An 18,617-nucleotide genomic window follows, 5' to 3' on the forward strand; every position below is an offset into this window, starting at 1 on the left:
AGAAGGGGTTTTAAGTTGTGGCTTTCCCCAAGAAATCATTGTGTATTCAGTTGATTGAATTCTTTCTCTTGTATGCTTCGTGATTTCACAATTGTTTAAATTTTTCCACTGATGAGTAGAGTAGATTAGAGTATATTGTTTTAGTAAATTACAATTAGCAGTTTGAATATACAAGGAATTTCTACATCTCCGACAACCAAGTAGCATAATCTAACATCTCTATGCAGTGAATTATCAAGGCATTGAAATACATGAGTGCAAACATAATGCAACAAATATATGAAAACAAGATACTCTTTGTATTGATAAATATAGGAGAGAGTCTATAACCATAAATAGAAGTTGATCTTGTAGATGTCTCCCCAAGTTGAATTTTTCTTCCTTGTCACAAAGCACACCTCAACACCAACCCTAATGCATGAGTGTGATGACTCCTTTACATTCAAAACATCAACATGAAGGCACTACAAGATAGGATAAGGATGTCAATTTATAGGAGAAGGATGGTACTTTAGGATTTACCATTATGGGCTTGAGATCCACATATGATGGAAGGATGAGCTCAAGGGATAAGAGGTGAAATCTCTAAGGTAGGTTCAGATAGGATTCAAGATCTTATCCATGGTAAATAGTTAAAACAACCTTTAGAAGCTTCTCGAAGAGGAAGCTTCATAATATTTTTTAATTTTCCTGAATTTCTCAGAATCAATGCACTTGCAGAAGGGAGTAACTAGTGTTGGATAGCACTAGTGCCTAAAGGAGAAACATGCGTTGAATGCAGGTGACCAAGAGGACATGGAGCGTTGGGGCTAAAAAATGTGATTTTGAGAAATTTCTTCCAGAAACTCATATTTTTTGGAAGATTCATGCTTAGGGCTTTGTGAAGGGATGATGACAACATGTTCACGAATGTTGATTCATCCGGTTTGCATTCCTATTGACTAAATGTGATAAAACATCCTATAACAATGAATATGTAGAAGACAAGATCAAAACAAGTACAAGAGAAGTCAAATAAAAATTGTAGCAACAAAAAGTGAAGAAACATGAAACTTACAGTAAGAAAGCGCAACAGAGAATGAAGCAGTTTCAAGGGTATAGAATTTGGAAGAAACGTAAAAGAAAATGCAAAATTGAGAATTTTTCAGTCATTGTAAGCCTAATTGAGACTTTGACTAGAAGGCATGTTTGAGTGATGATTGAGTAATTTCTATTGTAATCCTAGTAGGTGTAATTGAGTTATGTTGACTCATGATTAAGTTATGTTGAGTCATATGGTCGTAATTAAGTGGAATTGTTGGAAATTGTAATTACTCCTGCATGTAGAGTTGTCTAAATGTAGAGTCTCAGTTAACTAAGTCAAGTGTGAGTGAGTTAGAGTTCAGTCTTATATGTGGTAAAATCAAATTTAGTGTGTATTTCATGTTGAAGATATTTTTAGTGAGTTTCTAGTCGAAAAAGTTTAAATACCCCTCATCGGGTTCATTGTAATCATCAATTTTTGTGTGATCAATAAAAGATCAACAACTTGTGTTGTTTTTGTGTGTGTGAATTTTGTGTTATTTGTGTTCCTTTCCTCCTCTACCGTTTCAATAGGATTGTTCTTAAACACACTTGATCCTTATCCATATCCATATCTATGATTTTTTGTTTCCAATCCCCTCACATGACTGCCCTTAAAACTGAACTCCATGTCATCCATAACGATCTTTAGTGTTGGAGGCATCGTGGAAGGGAAGGGTGGTAGTATAGGGACATACAAAGTGGTGGTGGTTGGTGAGGATAGCCATGAAGCGGAGACAGTGGAAATATATGATTCTACATTCAAATCATGGAGAATTGTAGGATGCCTGACACTTGATGTGCATATTGATAAGAAATACATGGTTTTTTGTGCAGCTTCTTTCTACTATTTTGCAGATATTAATGACCAATCAAGCGTTATGGATTTCAGCATCGAACAAGTGACTTCCATATTTGTTCCACTACCAAAATGGTTGATAGTGACTACATGTCACCTTACCTTCTCACCTATGGGTCATGGTTCTGGTACATTTTTGGTCATACAGAGGAGATTTTGCAAGTTATTGTATGGGAATTTGAGAAAGAGAAGGTGAACTCTTATTCCTCCACCTCTTCATCCTCATCATGATGGAAGGAGATTGCAAGAATGCCTTCATCCCTGTCTGAATATTTCAAGAGGATTTCTATCAATTGCAGTAAGTGGTGCATTGGAGTAGGGGATTGCACATGTTTCATAGCCATTGGACATAGGAATAGGAAATTTAGGAAGGTGGTAGAGGTGGTAGTTTACAGTGTCACTGAAAATGCATGGAGTTGGCTTCCCAACCATTCTGTAGACACCACAACAAGTACGTTGGAATGCTATGAGCTTGTAATGGCCTTTCCACCTATGCTTGATATGAAGGTTGGATGAACCCTGGTATTTATGCCTTTGATTTCACATCCACCACATTGGACATTTTAAACATTATAACTTTCGTATTTGGGTCTTTAAGTTTCTCTTTACAAGTTATCTTGTCTTGTAATGTTCTTTGACTTTGACATCCTTTTAAACATTAGGATTTCCTTATTCAGAGCTTATGTTTCTCTTTACAAGTTGTGTTTTTTTGTAATGTTCTTTGACTCAAATTAGAGACCTGTCGAAACTCCAAACTGCAAACAAACACAACTTTGAGAAAAGACACCTTCAGGCCTTCTAATCTCAGATATGTTTTCGAAGATGTACTAAGAAACTGGAGAATCATACTTTGCTAACATGGTGTGGATGGGATTTGGAAAAGTGGTTTAGATTAATCCATTTCTCTTCAAGCATTCAAACAGTAACAAAGATGTTACCAAACATTTATGTGCTTGGTATGAAAGCACCAATCATGTCATTTCAACATCGCTGCCTTCAAACACAATTTAGTGCAAGATCTCATGTTTAACTTTTTAATTTTCATCCTTAATTCCTTAAGGGGATGCTCAGAGTTTTGAACTGGACCTGGAAATATAATAGGTTTTTTGATGAAATGAAATGATTTCTTTTAGGTTGATGTAGATTGTTTATGATCACCAAGTTATTTTTTTCCTAAAAAAATATGTAATAGAGTAATTTGTGGTTGAATTACACAAATTTGTAATGAAATATTTTGGATTTCATTCAAATACCTTCCAAGGGATTGATAGACCATAACAAAACTAGAAAAGTAACGAAGCTAACCCAAGTCCTCTTAACTTGAACTAAAACAAAATAACAGAAGATAACAAAATGCACTCCACAACTAGCCCATGGAAAAGTCTTAAAAAACAAAGTATCTCATTTGTCTACTTCTTTTCCTTGTCTTCCTAACCCAACCATATGTCCACCCCTAAAACAAAATAAATGAAGAAATAACTTATCTTAATTTTGTTGGCATAATAGAGTATGGGGTATTAAATCCAATCACCCAAAGTTTCAACTAAGCTCCTAGAATTAATTCAAGGAGGTGGCATGAGAAGCGAGGAAGAATTTTTGTAGTGGGGAGGGATTCTTTTGTTTTTCTTGTGGAAATTACCAGATGAAGATGCATTTAATTTCATTGTACTGATATCGGGGGCTTGGATCTAAATGTGTTTGCCTTCGATAAATCTAACATGTGAACACGCAGGTCATATCCACGTGACATTTTCCCTATGCTGACGTGTACTTTACATGTGTTAGACACTTATACCCATATGTTCTACACTTGCAACACCAATGTTTAAAAAAAATTAGAAAACATTTTTTACACTGGTAACACCATTTTTTTGAAAATTTAGAAAATAAAAATTGTATAGATATGTTTTAGTTGAATAAAAAATGTGGTTGCCTATGAGCACATCAATTTTCTTGCTATAAATTCATTATCCTAAATAGACTATTTTTTTTGAGGGGGTGGGGGGGAGGGGTGATTTTTTTGCGGGGGGAAGGAGGGGTGATTTTTTTGCGTGGGGTTTTTGCTTGACAAAATTAGAAATTGGAGGATTGTTAATTTTAAGTTATTTAGTTTTTTAATATATCGTTTAATTATTTTATGTTTTGGATATTTTAGTTGGTTGGCAAAATATTTTTGGGTCAGATCAATTTTTTATATATTTAAAATTTGTTTTTGAATGGGTATTTAGATTGTACAAAGTTGACAAGTTGATACTTAAAATTTGTTTTTGAATGGGTATTTTGACTGTGCGCTATTCATATGTGATTTCAATGAATTCACGTCGGATTTAGGGAAATTTAATTGGAAAATATAATAGTGAAACTGCCAAAATGTAGAACAATTATATTTCTTTTCTTTTTTTAATTTGAAATGGGGAAATTGTTGTTTTTTTTTTCAATTTGAATTGAAGAAATTGTTAGTCTTAAGTTATTTAATTTTAATTTTAATTATTATACATTTTTAAGCTATTTAGTTTGTATTTAACTTTTTGGGATAAATTTTATGGTTGATTTTCCCCCCTAACTTAGAAATGAGGAAATTAAAGTTTTAATTTATTTAGTCTATAATTTTCCTTATAGCTTTCAAGGTTTAGAGTCCATTTATACATTAAACATATAATTTCAACAATGAAACTTTGAGATGTCAGCAAGAATCAAGTGATCTCGTTAATGAGATTTCTCCCTTATAAACATGGTAGTAAAAGAGGCATTACAAAGAAACATATGTTGCATAGTGTAAACATGCAATGATTTAATGTCAAAAATAATGGTTTTTCTAACACGATTTTGATGAAATATGCCAGAATGTTTTGGAAATCCAGGTTAGAGCAGTCAAGTTTTAGAATTTTAGGTGCTTTGGTAGTTCTTGAGGGTGTTGGATCCATTTCCATGATTAAAAAAATGACTCAAATACTCCCAGTTCCAGATTTTTTGAAAAAAAAAATCGTCAGGTTTGAACGAGAAAATCCTTGTCCAAGCTAAATTGTCACTTGCTTAGACAAGTCCAAAAGATGTGGGATATATTTTCCGTAATGATATGGATATGCGAATGGATATGGATATGAGAATGCAAGGGGGCTATGTACGGATCATAACTCGAGGGCAAGGGGGGAGATAATGGGAAAAATATAATATAATGGTCAAGTATGGTTGAACAATTTTAGCCATATTCAAACATGGTCAAAGATTGTCAACAAGTTCAATCATAGTCATCCTTGTTCAACCATGCTCAAACAAGTTCAACTATGGTTAACCATATTCATTCATGGTCGACCAAAATCAATAATATTTAACCATTGATAACATGACCAATCCCATTGACCATGGCCAAACATGGTCAACCATGGTCATCCATGATTAACATGGTCAAACCCTGGACATGCCCTCACTGTATTCCCGATATTGGTGTAGTCTCACTCTCTCCAATTGATAGCCATCATAACCACTTACAAAATATATGTTATGTGAGTTCCCTCCTGCAAGACCCCCCCACAAGCCCCCACTCCCCCTAAAAAAAAAAAAAAATACAAAATACTTATTCCTTTCAAGCAGATCACTTCTAAGTCCTGTGAATTCGTGCAACTAGTCACCTCTAAGTTGTGCAAATATATGTAATTGTACTCTTTAGAATCACATAAAGGATCATCCAACTGCATCATGCATAGGTGCACAAATCCACATGGCCGATTTTCTACAGTTTGCATAAATTCACACTGTTGAGTTACTAAAATTTGCATGGGAAATCCTTCTTTAAAATTTATTTTCACACTGGATCCAAAGAAATAATGTTGTGATTTGTAGGTACTAATCATAGAAATAATTTAAGATTAGTTAACATATTATTTGTATGCTCATTTTGACTGCTGACACACTATATTTTGTTAGATTTGTCTTTTCGTTACCCAGTGTCACAAAACATGTCCATGACACCAACCACCTATACCACCATTTGAAAAGGGGAATGTGACTAGAAACACTACTAAACTCTAAACTTGCTCAATTAACTATTAACCTAGCCATAATAGGATATTTAACCATTGTGGTAGCTCACCACATGTATTGGATTCCTCCCTATTCACACCTAGCTATTGACCATGTATTGCCCATTATTTCCATATACCCCACCTTCATATATATTGTTGGCACCCATTTATAATATTTTTTCCATTTTTTCTTTCCACTAGCCCGTTCCTTCTCTCAAAATTTGTGACCATTATCTCTGCCACAACTGCTCATAATATTTTTCCCATTATTTCCCCTTACCCATTATTTTTCCCACCTTTCACATGATATTTTTTCCACTATTTCACTACACCCTCAAATACGAAATTGAGATATTAATTCAATTCTAACGTAAACTGCACAGGCTGAAAGTGTCATATTGTCATAGAGGATTAATCTGCAAAAACGTTTATAGAAAATTAGATGTTGGCTTGGGGTTAGCAATCACCAATTTTGATTCACTTTAGGGGCATCATCATACAATTATTTTATTAATTTAATAAAATCTATGATTATTTTTTAGAATCATCACCAGTAATTATAGAACTTGCAGCTTGTGGTTGTGTACAATATTTTACAACACTTTTTCCGTCTCGTGGTGGCCGTAGATTCTCTCGGAAGGTTAGGCAGCGGATATGATATATTTTATAAATAGTTACACCATGGAAAGTAATCTCATGGCGGTGGTGAGGATAGGATTGTTACTTTAGAAGGTGACACTAACTAGCATTTACACCAGATGTTGCAAAGGAAACGCCGTAAGGCATAAATTGAAGAATGCAAATACAACAAAATAATACTTTCATGAAGAATAAAAATACTTATAATGAATTTATTATTAGATATTCATATATATTGCACTATATATTAGCCCCACTAATTTTTTCCTCTATTAATGTAACCTTTCACCACTATGGTCACTATAATATCAAATACAATGTGTCTTAACCAAAAACCATTATGAAAGTCAAAATACTTATATGTCCCATATCCCATATAAACCATAATATACTTTGATCACTCTTGGAGAATTGCAAACCCTTCCAAAATGCAACTTCTAACCACTATTACCATTAAGAAAAAATGGCATTTATTACCTTATAATCCTTAAGGGAATAACTCTATTATTAAGTAAACCATAGTGCAATATGATTTTTAACACAATGAATTCTAAAAATTATGACCCCTAGTACACTCTCATCATAAACACATTGTAACTCCTAAAATGTTACAAGACATAAACTTTAATACCTAACACATTAACTCTAACATTAAAACTATAACCTATATGTACTTAAATTGTCTTAAAGAATCAAGTGTGGCTCTTCAAATTCAATCCCATGAGAAGCGGATATAAATTTTTTTGATTATTATGTAGATGATATTTTCACTATTGACATTGACCCCAAAACCATTTTATGGGAGAAACCTATGGTAATGATGTTGATGGGTACTCATTATTCTCCCATTAAATGGTATAATGGTGGCCTACATTTTGTAAATAATTTAAGGTCTTAATGTTTGTATGCCTCTGGCTCTTTTGAGGCCATGTTGGATTGAAAGTCTGAGTTCAAGATTTGGGTAATTGCTAAAGATGGTGTCAACTAGATTTGTTGAATCAGAGAGGTGAACAAGAGCATGGATGCCATTGACAGAGTTTTCTTACCCACATCCTTGAAATGTTGTTTTTGTGCTGTGCATATATCAACTGAGAAATACCTAGGTTTTTGAAGGTGATCTAAAAGGTGTTGAAGTTGTGGGTTATTGAATCGGGTGTACATTCACTGACAGAGTATGAATGTTTTATGCGATTGAAGGTGGGCTTGTAATTGAAAATGGAGAGGAAAGAGAATGACTTAAAAGAGCTAACGCAGTAGGAACTGAGTGGCATTTTAACTGGGGGTGGAGAAAGACTCAGAATGCTCTTGATGGTTGCTTGCTGAGGCTTGAGCTTGAGTTGCCATGAGATACTGGAGATGGGTCTAATCACAAAACCGCTTAGATAGCCTAAAATTCCAATCTTTGCACATTTAAACCTACTCTCAACCATAAAAAAACCACTAGTCTAGCCTAAATTACAACACAAAACAGCACCGACCTATCTACTGTTAGGCAACTAATTGGCCAAGTGAACACATTTAGTGCTCAAACAGCAGAACCAACCCAACGTTACAGAAGTATCGATTCAAAACAGAACATGCAGAAACCCATTACACAACATTAATGACAAGTATGGCAGTCGCAGAACAAACCCGATGATACAGAGACCTGACATAAAAACCCAACCCCCTTATGCAGGGGACCATTACAGAATAGTTGAACCAAAAAAAAGTGTCTATGTGACATCAGAAACCAAAACTATTTCGTGAAACGTGTCATTTTTAAAAACACTTACGGAAGAAACCATAATGATGAGATAGTAAAACCGTATAGTGCATATTCAGATTGCAATTAAAGAGATCAACGAAGAGCTAATCGAGAGCAACAGAGATCCAGATCAAAAAGCAGACTAGTTTACAGAACATCGAATACCAAGCCCAAAAAGCGGACTAGTTTACAGAACATCAAATACCAAGCCCAGGGACAGTTACCAGCATATAGCTCTACATCAACAGGATTATTACATGGTCTTTGAAGAAATCCAAAGAAGAAAATAAACAAAAATAAAATCCACCGAAACCCCTCAAAAACCCTAACAAAACCACTGATATAGCCTAAAATTCCGAACTTTGTACATTATGGGGATGGCCCAGACCTTGTAAGGATTCTCATTTTCCACTCTGACTTGTCTTTCAAAGCCTACAACTCTTGTGAAAGCTTCACTACTTGGGCTAACTTGTGCACCACTACAACCATGCATAGCACATTCAGAAAATCGAAAATGATGCCAATTGGCTCTTGCTGTGAATTTGAACAGCATAACCAGAATTTATAATTCTTCTTTTAAATTCTTTTGCTATTTATTAAACGTAATTCATCCTCTCTTTCGATTCTGAAAATTAAAAGAAAGAGTAAAAAATAGTATTAAAACTGTATAGTGTATATTGAAAACTTTAACATGGGGATGTCTTTTCAATTCATTTGCAGAGATCTACACGCATGCACTTAAATGTTCACTCTTCTTTTGCCCATCATCTGATATCCTATTTCTGGTGTGCGAATCGAAGCTTAGTTTTGCACTGCAATAGGTAGGTGCCACTGCCAATTTTACAGCACTCGAGAAAGAAATATGCCGTCTACAATGGAATATGTCCTGACCCAGGATGTGAATGTTGTCGAAAAGATACTGTCCAATGGAATAAATCATCTTCAAGTTCAAGATAAATATATCATGCCTCCCAATGAACTCCCCCACCTGTCTGAGGTGTCTTACTCTGAGAGCATTCCGGTGGTGGATCTCCAGGACCTGGATGGACCTAACAGAACAAGGGTAGTTGAAGAAATCGACCATGCGTCGCCTTCATTGCCCCTACACCATCCTTGGTTGATGAACAACATCCGGCTCGGTACAAAGGATATAAGTTTGAAGAATTCATGAGAATTTTCTGGAGCCAAGAATTAAAGAATAAGACAGTGTTGGACCATTTCAAAATCGAATATGCAGAGAACAACGGTGAATGAAATTTGTTGTTGAATTTGATTTAAGGGATCCATTATCAACATTATCACTATCACTAGACCATCCAATAAAATCGTTGCCCTCTGGATGAATAAAAGACGATTACATAGTTTTAACTATTGAACATAATTTTATTTTCAATTCCAATCTTTGCACATTTAAACCTACTCTCAACCATCAAAAAACCACTGGTCTAGCCTAAATTACAACACAAAATAGCACCAACCTATCTACCGTTAGGCAACTAATTGGCCAATTGTGTGTATGAGAGCATTGACATGCTTTGACATGTGCCTTATGTGAACGTATTTAGTGCTCAAATAGCATAACCAGCCCAATGTTACAGAAGTATCGATTCAAAATAAAACATGCAGAAACCCATTACACAACATTAATGACAAGTATGGCAGTGGCAAAACAAACACTATGATACACAGACCTGACATAAAAACCCAACCCCCTTATGCAGGGGACCATTACAGAATAGTTGAACCAAAAAAAAGTGTCTATGTGACATCAAGTGCTCTTGCTGTGAATTTGAACAACATAACCAGAATTTATAATTCTTCTTTTAAATTCTTTTGCTATTCATTAAATGTAATTCATCCTCTCTTTCGATTTTGAAAATTAAAAGAAAGAGAGTAAAAAATAGTAGTAAAACTGTATAGTGTATATTGAAAACTTTAACATGGGGATGTCTTTTCAATTCATTTGCAGAGATCTACACGCACGCACTTAAATGTTCACTCTTCTTTTGCCCATCATCCGATATCCTATTTCTGGTGTGCGAATCGAAGTTTAGTTTTGCACAGCAATAGGTAGGTGCCACTGCCAATTTTACAGCACTCGAGAAAGAAATATGCCATCTACAATGGAAGAAGTCCTGACCCAGGATGTGAATGCTGTCGAAAAGCTGCTGTCCAATGGAATAAATCATCTTCAAGTTCAAGATAAATATATCCTGCCTCCCAGTGAACGCCCCCACCTTTCTGAGGTGTCTTACTCTGAGAGCATTCTGGTGGTGGATCTCCAGGACCTGGATGGCCCCAACAGAACAAGGGTAGTTGAAGAAATCCGCCATGCGTGCGAGGAAGATGGATTTTTCCAGGTACATCATACTTCGATCCCCCTTCTCTTGCCAGTGCTTTTCTTTTAATATCTCTGGATTATCCTCTACGCACACCAAAAAGGCCCTATGTTACAAACTAAGCTTGCCATGGATATTCTAGAATATTTCTTATCAATTTTCTATTCCTGAAGTTTTTGAGGCTATTACTTTCAGAGTTGTAGCATTATTTAATCTATATTTTTAATGTCAGTCTGATGTGTTAATAAGATTCTAGTCACTGGTTCAAGTTTCATATCTGAGGGTATGTACTATTCTTTTTTATGGCCACATATCTTCTGGTTGATCTAAGTGAGTGCAGATAGTGAAACATGGCGTACCAAAAGGAACCATGAAAAGCATGATGGAAATTGCGAAATAATTCTTCGAAATTCCCGTGGAAGACTGAGCATGCCAGATTCAATAGAGGGTAAATAAAAGAAGTCCAAACTCTGGAGGAACGATATTGCAACAACAAGAAGTACTTATCTTGCATATGCTTTTATATAGAGAGATCGCAAACAACTACGCTATGAAGGTGAGAGCTCTGATTTTAAGGCTGCTGGCTGCCATTTTTGAAGCTCTAGGGCTCGATTCTAGTTACTTGGACAGAATCTTCAGAAAACACACCCAACTCATGGATATAATGTACTATCCTCCATGTCCGAAACCGGATATTACTCTTGGCACACCACGCCATTCAGATGGACATGGCATCACTGTTTTAATGCAAGGCGAGGTCAGTGGTCTGCAAGTACTCAGAAATGGAAAGTGAGTTGCTATAGAACCCATACCCAATGCTTTCGTTGTTAATATGGGAGATCAACTTCAGGTATTGAACAAGAGCAAGAGCAGATCCAATACTTTATTTCCTCCTGAAAATTTGACAATGTTATTGTTAATGCTAATGCTAATGCTAATAATTTATCAGGTTGTGAACAATGGGAATTTGACAATGTTATTATTAATGCTAATAATTTTTCAGGTTGTGAGCAATGGTAGATTCAGAAGTGTGGAACATCGAGCAGTAACAAATGCATCTGCTGCACGTATATCAATTCCTACGTTTTATGGCCCCTCGGATGATGCCTTCATTGCCCCTGCAGCGTCCCTGGTTGGAGAAATCATGAGAATTTTCTGGAACCAGGAATTAAAGAATAAGACAGTGTTGGACCATTTCAAAATCGAATATACAGAGAACAACGGTGAATGAAATTTGTTGTTGAATTTGATTTAAGGAAGCCATTATCAACATTATCACTATCACTTGACCATCCAATAACCTCGTTGCCCTTTGGATGAATAATCAGTTCCAATCTTTGCACATTTAAACCTACACTCAACCATAAAAAAACCACTGGTCTAGCCTAAATTACAACACAAAACAACACCGACCTATCTACCGCTAGGAAACTAATTGGCCAATTGCGTGTACGAGAGCATTGACATGCTTTGACATGTGCCTTATGTGAAGGCATTTAGTGCTCAAACAGTAGAACCAGCCCAATGTTACCAAAGTATCGATTCGAAACAGAACATGCAGAAACCCATTACACAACATTAATGACAAGTACGGTAGTCGTAGAACAAACCCTACGATACAGAGACCTGACGTAAAACCAAACCCCCTTATGCAGGGGACCATTACAGAATAGTTGAACCAAAAAAAGTGTCTATGTGACACCAGAAACCAAAACTATTTCGTGAAACGTGTCATTTTTAAAAACACTTACGGAAGAAACCATAACAATTAGATAGTAAAACCGTATAGTGCATATTCAGATTGCAATTACAGAGATCAACAGAGAGCTCATCGAGAGCAACAGAGATCCAGATCAAAAAGCAGACAAGTTTACAGAACATCAAATACCAAGCCCAGGGACAGTTACCAGCATATAGTTCTACCATCAACATGATTATTACATGGTCTTTGAAGAAACCCAAAGAAGAAAATAAACAAAAATAAAATCCACCGAAACCCCTCAAAAACCCTAACAAAACCATTGATATAGCCTAAAATTCGAACTTTGTACATTATGGGGATGGCCCAGACCTTGTAAGGATTCTCATTTTCCACTCTGACTTGTCTTCCAAAGCCTGCAACTCTTGTGAAATCTTCACTGCTTGGGCTAACTTGTGCACCACTACAGCCATGCGTAGCACATTCAGAAAATTGAAAACGATGCCAATTGGCTCTTGCCGTGAATTTGAACGACATAATCAGAATTTATAATTCTTCTTTTAAATTATTTTGCTATTTATTAAACGCAATCCATCCTCTCTTTCGATTCTGAAACTTAAAAGAAAGAGAGTAAAAAATAGTAGTAAAATTGTATAGTGTATATTGAAAACTTTAACATGGGGATGTCTTTTCAATTCATTTGCAGAGATCTACACGCACGCACTTAAATGTTCACTCTTCTTTTGCCCATCATCCGATATCCTATTTCTGCTGTGCGAGTCGAAGCTTAGTTTTTCACAGCAATAGGTAGGTGCCACTGCCAATTTTACAGCACTCGAGAAAGAAATACGTCGTCTACAATGGAAGAAGTCCTGACCCAGGATATGAATGCTGTCGAAAAGCTGCTGTCCAATGGAATAAATCATCTTCAAGTTCAAGATAGATATATCCTGCCTCCCAGTGAATGCCCCCACTTGTCTGAGGTGTCTTACTCTGAGAGCATTCCGGTGGTGGATCTCCAAGACCTGGATGGCCCCAACAGAACAAGGGTAGTTGAAGAAATCCGCCATGCATGCGTGGAAGATGGCCTTTTCCAGGTACATCATACTTTAATCCCCCTTCTCTTGCCAGTGCTTTTATTTTAATGTATCTGGATTCTCCTCTACGCACACCAAAAAGGCCCTATGTTACAAATTAATCTTGCCATGGATATTCTAGAATATTTCTTATCAGTTTTCTATTCCTGAAGTTTTTGAAGCTATTACTTTTGGAGTTGTAGGATTATTTAATCTATATTTTGAATGTCAGTCTAATGTGTTAATAAGATCTAGTGACTGGTTCAAGTTTCATATCTGAGGGTATGTACTATTCTTTTTTATGGCCACATATCTTCTGGTTGATCTAAGTGAGTGCAGATAGTGAACCATGGCGTACCAGAAGGAACCATGAAAAGCATGATGGAAATTGCCAAAGAATACTTCGAAATGCCGCATGTCAGATTCAATAGAGGGTAACTAAAAGAAGTCCAAACTCTGGAGGAATGATATTGCAACAACAACAAGTACTTATCTTGCATATGCTTTTATATAGAGAGATCGCAGGAAACTAAGATATGAAGGTGAGAGCTCTGATTTTAAGGCTGCTGGCTGCTGTTTCTGAAGCTCTAGGGCTCGATTCTAGTTACTTGGATAGAATCTTCGGAAAACACACCCAACTCATGGATATAATGTACTATCCTCCATGCCTGAAACCGGATATTACTCTTAGCACACCACACCATTCAGATGCGTGGCATCACTATTTTAATGCAAGGCGAGGTCAGTGGTCTGCAAGTACTCAGAAATGGAAAGTGGGTTGTTGTAGAACCCATACCCAACGCTTTCGTTGTTAATATGGGAGATCAACTGCAGGTATTTAACAAGAGCAAGAGAAGATCCAATACTTTATTTCCTCCTGAAAATTTGACAATGTTATTGTTAATGCTAATAATTTATCAGGTTGTGAGCAATGGGAATTTGACAATGTTATTATTAATGCTAATAATTTGTCAGGTTGTGAGCAATGGTAGATTTAGAAGTGTGGAACATCGAGCAGTAAGAATGCATCTGCTGCACGTATATCAATTCCTATGTTTTATGGTCCCTCGGAGGATGCCTTCATTGCCCCTACAGCGTCCCTGGTTGATGAATAGCATCCAACTTGGTACAAAGGATATAAGTTTGGAGAATTCATGAGAATTTTCTGGAGCCAGGAATTAAAGAATAAGACAGTGTTGGACCATTTCAAAATTGAATATGCAGAGAACAACGGTGAATGAAATTTGTTGTTGAATTTGATTTAAGGGAGCCATTATCAACATTATCACTATCATTGGACCATCCAATAACCCCGTTGCCCTCTGGATGAATAAAATATGATTACATAGTTTTAACTATTGAACATAATTTTATTTTCAATTCCAATCTTTGCACATTTAAACCTACTCTCAACTATCAAAAAACCATTGGTCTAGCCTAAATTAGAACTCAAAACAGCACCAACCTATCTACCGTTAGGTAACTAATTGGCCAATTGTGTGTACGAGAGCATTGACATGCTTTGACATGTGCCTTATGTGAACGCATTTAGTGCTCAAACAGCAGAACCAGCCCAATGTTACAGAAGTATCGATTCGAAACAGAACATGCAGAAACCCATTACACAACATTAATGACAAGTATGGCAGTCGCAGAACAAACCCTATGATACAGAGACCTGACATAAAAACCCAACCCCCTTATGCAGGGGACCATTACAGAATAGTTGAACCAAAAAAAAGTGTCTATGTGACATCAGAAACCAAAACTATTTCGTGAAACTGCTATCGATCTAACAGAAGTTATGCTTGCGTTGATTCTAGTGGTTATGTTGCTGGATCTCTAACTGCTCGTGCTATATGCTGCGTATGAAAAAAACAATTATATGGTTATTGCAAAGATTAGTTCGCCCTCAAATCTTCAGACAACAGTAGCAAATATTATACCATGAACTAACCTTATAAATCTCAAACACAAGAAGCAAATATTATAGCAGGATAAACCCCAGAATGTTGCTCAAGAAACCACTTACTGTAGTCCCAGTTGTTATTTCTGTAGCGAAATAGTTAAAACATGTATTAAATTTTGAGGGAAAGGATCTACACAAGCCTTCTAAAATAAATTGTAAGATATACAAACGAAAACAAACCCTGATGAGTATGTCTCAGATTCTTAGAAATTCTTTTGTAAGAAAGAGAAACAGAGAATTAAGGGGAAACCAAAACAAACCCTCATGAGGAATTGATCACCTGTTGAATATTTTAAAAAAGAGAATGATAACCCGAAAAGGCTAGGGTATCTCGTAGAATCTGATCGCCCTAGACTCCGCTTCACACAGTTAACCAAGGTCCAAGCATACCTGAACCTCCTCTTCAAAAAACAGTGGAAACCTCGAAGAAATTAAAAATCCCCTTTCAGTTGAAGAAACAGTAGCATAAATGTTTGCTGGAGTTTGATTTAGCCATAGTAGTTCCTAAAATAAAGGAACCCATGTTGTTGCAGTTGGGGTATTGATTGTTACTCTAGACTGTTGGAGTAATATCGATAATATTTGTGCTTCTGGGAAATACTCTTGACGCTGAAGCTTTTGAGTGTTTACTAAACTTCCTTGTAGTGATCTGATTATGCACGATTTTTCTTAGGTACGCTCTATAAACAACAATCATATAAAGTGAGCGATTTTTTTCCATTTAAATGGATTAGTAGGAAATCGAAAGAGGGATTTTATGTGACATCAATGGCAACTGTTGGAAATCAATGGGGTGTGGTTATGTGAAGGAATGTAGGGTTTTCAAATCAGGTGATCTTTTTGTTCTGAAAAATTAGATAGCATTATTTTTATTCTTCACAGAAGTTCAGGTTGCATTTTCCATGCAAGCTGAAAAGTTCAGTGACAAAAAGATGAAGAGTCCGAGGACAGGGGATAGTGGAATATGTTTCAAGATATTTCTTAAAGATCACCAAAGCACCAAGGCATAAAAAGTAGCCGACTCTTCCATATATGCCTCAATAAAATGGGGTGCCTAAATGAAATAATAGAACCATGATGGTAATTGCTAGGAACATGTTGAAGATAAAGGCCTGCCTAACAGGTTCATGGCAGAAGCAACCAACACTTCTGTTTCCTTATTGAATTGAAATCCAAGTAAAGTTGTTGAGCTTGATTTTCTCTATCCAAGTGAAGGTATTCACAGACGTTGGGACAATGGGTATCGAATAACTTCTATTGCTGCAACTCCTGATCAAGTTGCATTCATCTTGAGCATGCTGAAAAAGAATTTGTCAAGTGAAGTACAGGAAACGCTTCGAACATCTGCTTTTCCCAGCACTCATGTAAGGGTTTGATTTATACTACTAAATTTGATTCATCAAAGTCTTTTAGGTTACTATAACTGCTGGAAACTAATCTGCTATTTTTTTATTCTTTATTTTTAGGAAAAGTGGTTTAGGAATCTTTACATTTCTTTGGTGTGGGACTGTATTCATGGTCTCAACAATCAGTTTTTAATTTTAAACAACCATTCTTCGATAGAACCTGGGAAGGGATGTTTTTAGCTATGTTAGTCATTGTTGTGACCATGAAGGGTGGTGTCACAGTGTTATGGCATTATAGCAATGGTCACATTATGTAAATTGTTTACGTAATACATTAGCATGTGTCAAAGAGAGAACATGGAATGAAATTTTATTAGGCAAGTAAATGGTAATAGGAATTGGAAGTTAAGTGTGAAAGTCTTAGTTATATCTTCATATACTTCCATATCCAATTTGCTTTTGCGTCATCCTCTTAATAATATTGTTTCTCTTCATCTCATTTCATGATCCTCAGTGATGTGATTGCCCTCTCTCTTAACAGTGTTCTTCTACGAGAAAAGTATGCCGTTATGTTTTGATGCAGACACCTCCAATCTGCACAGCACTTTGGTCCTCAGGTTTCCACAGGGCTAGACTTACACCACCCATTTAAACCTAACATAAATGTCAAAGAATTCTTCCCGTGATCTGAAAAGGGGTTAGTAACTATAATAGAGAATAGGTTGTGCAAGCTTTAGCAGAGGGATCAATGAAGATTTCCAATCTCAAAACCTGCAAACAAGTTTACAACAGAAGAGATTTAGTGAAGAATTACGTGATGCTCTGTTCCTTAATGCTTTTCAATTACTATGATATAATAATCACTTCTTACATCTGGCCTCTTACTCTTACATGCTAAACAGAACAAATATCAATGTTTATGAAAATCAAACCTTCATCTTCTCAAATTCAAAAAATGTCTCCCAACAGCTGAATGATTCCTCGCCTTCTACAGTTTAACATCGCTCTGCAGAGAAAATTTAAGTTACCTTAACTGGACTTGGATATATCAACCATAAAAAGAAATCAAGAATATGCTCATCTCAGCAATTGTAGAAGATTCAAGTACAAGAAATTTGCACAATCTCGAAGTAATAATTCAGTCCTAGGCAAAGTAGTCCAATACGTCTTCATCAATCTCAAATTTGAATTTTAGAAGTATCCATTTACTAACGAAGTTCCATTCAGGATAAATCCATCTTAACTCTTTATTTGGAAAAGAAACCATTACACTAGCAGCTCAACGTAACTTATATAAAAACTTGTGCTCTTTTGTTGTGAGGTCCAACAGAGATATCAGTGTCAAATCTTAATTTTGAAATAAGTACTCATTCACTTACCAATTTAAGATGTTCCAAGTACCATAAATCTAACTTAAACCTGAATACAGGGATCAAAAGGCAATTAAACAACAATTAATAGATCCAGGGTTTATATATATCCTATTTGTTTTTGTACGGATAGGACCATTATGAACACAAAGACATGAAGAAATGACATCTTCCCCATCAGGGCATTAAAGCACCTCATTTCTCTTTGATACTGGCATCACTAACAATGTCAGTGTCATATTTTGTAGGTTCTTTCTAGTTTGTAGTTTTATTTATGTGGGATGGTTTGTTCTTTCTAGTGTGTAGTTATATTTACTATTTATGTCGGATGGTTAAACCAATTGAAGTAACTCTCAAAGTTATGATTGTTATCTATGTGATATTAGAAGATATTATTACAGTGGCATATCCATATAATGAAATTTCATTCAAAATTCATTAGAAGATAGATACGCATTTCATATGATATACCCATTTACAAAGACTTCG

At 35.9% G+C, this 18,617-nt stretch overlaps 1 pseudogene; it reads left to right on the plus strand.

Annotated features, from left to right (window-relative positions):
- Positions 1-11,218: 11,218 nt before the first annotated feature.
- LOC149242436 (protein DMR6-LIKE OXYGENASE 1 pseudogene) lies at positions 11,219-11,899 on the plus strand (annotated as a pseudogene).
- The last annotated feature ends 6,718 nt before the right edge of the window (positions 11,900-18,617 follow it).

Source organism: Pinus tabuliformis, chromosome 8 (genome assembly GCF_031772625.1).
Source record: "Pinus tabuliformis cultivar Carrire ecotype Pingquan chromosome 8, CPIR1, whole genome shotgun sequence".
Taxonomy (NCBI): Eukaryota; Viridiplantae; Streptophyta; class Pinopsida; order Pinales; family Pinaceae; genus Pinus; species Pinus tabuliformis.